Raw genomic sequence first — 1522 nt, forward strand, 5'->3', positions numbered from 1 at the left:
TACAACAACAGAATTCTGCATCTGGGATTGTGGATTTAAAAGAATGCTTCTAGCATGGTGATAATCAAAACATCTAGAGCAACACAGGGTTGCGTTTCCTGGAGCCTGAAGAACAGATGACATAAACTTATTTGTGTATTTTCTTGATGAGAAATGCTTACTTAATAAACACCATCGGTGCAGCCAACTTTTTGTGAGAGCCACTTCCTTATAATGTAACAGAAATATCCACCAAAATATGACCCAGAGAATTGTCCTCAACTAAGTTAGCTTAAACCAGTTTTTAGTACAGGTAGAGCCAAACAAGTGACATTGCAATCCTGCGAGCTTTGACAATTTCAGAGTGAAGGCTGTAATACTGGTTTCTGTGGTTGCAGAAGAGGGGATTAGGGATTCTAAATATATTCTGTTATTCCAGAGAAAATTGACAAAGAAAAGATTTTGTAAAAAAAGAATACAATTAAATATATATATAATACAACTTATATATAATGTGTATACTTTAAATATAAATTGTATGTATTAAATTGTATACAATTAAATATGTATACAATGAAAAATATATACACACTACTTGTATATACATATTTAATGATTTTTTTTTTTTTTTGAGTTGGAGTCTCACTCTGTTGCCCACACTGGAGTGCAGTGGTTGCTCCCAGCCACCGCAGCCTCAACATGCTGGGCTCCGGCGATCCTTCCACCTCAGCCTTTCTAGTAGCCGGAATTACAGACATGCGCTACCACACCCGGCTGATTTTTGATTTATTGTAGAGATGAGGTCTCGCCTGCCCAGGCGGGTCTCGAACCCATGGGCTCAGGCAGTCCACTCACCTCAGCCTCCCAAAGGTGCGGGATTACAGGCTGAACCACTGAGCCCGGCTTAATGTATCTTTTTTTAACAAGATTCTTTCTTTGCCAATTTTCTCTGAAAAAATATACTATAAATATATATGTATAGTATTTATATTTAATTGTATCCTTTTAATTTATTGCATTTATATATATATTATATATAATAGTATCCCTTTTAACATATCATTCTTCATCTCATACTGAAAACCATTATTAACCAGAAGAAAATATTCTATTTTCCTTCAGACAACTAAAGATACAATCACCAACCCTTGTGGCTACAAAAAGATAAAGCTGTCCCCAGAGCAGAGTCTACAACCTGCAGGAATCAACCCATTTCCATCTGTGTTCCAATTCTCGCCTCTTCAGTCGAACCCACAAAGCTCACCAAGCAATTTCTTTATCGAGGTACTGTCTTTCATCTTCTTATGCTTCACAACAACCTAATGATATGAGCAATTAGATCTTGAAAGCCCATCTCATTGAATCACCACTAAAAGCCATCTATATGATTACATTTCTCATCATTAATCAGTATGTTTATTGAAATCCTACTAGATTCTTTGTATTTTGCTATTTTCAAGGCAGCTGTTTATGTAATCTACTTGACTCAAGACCAACTTTGTTGGTCCAAGTGTGGAAAGAAATTTGGGGAAGTATCCAGATG

Source organism: Carlito syrichta, unplaced genomic scaffold (genome assembly GCF_000164805.1).
Source record: "Carlito syrichta isolate Samal-C Ts95f unplaced genomic scaffold, Tarsius_syrichta-2.0.1 Scaffold307691, whole genome shotgun sequence".
Classification (NCBI taxonomy): Eukaryota; Metazoa; Chordata; class Mammalia; order Primates; family Tarsiidae; genus Carlito; species Carlito syrichta.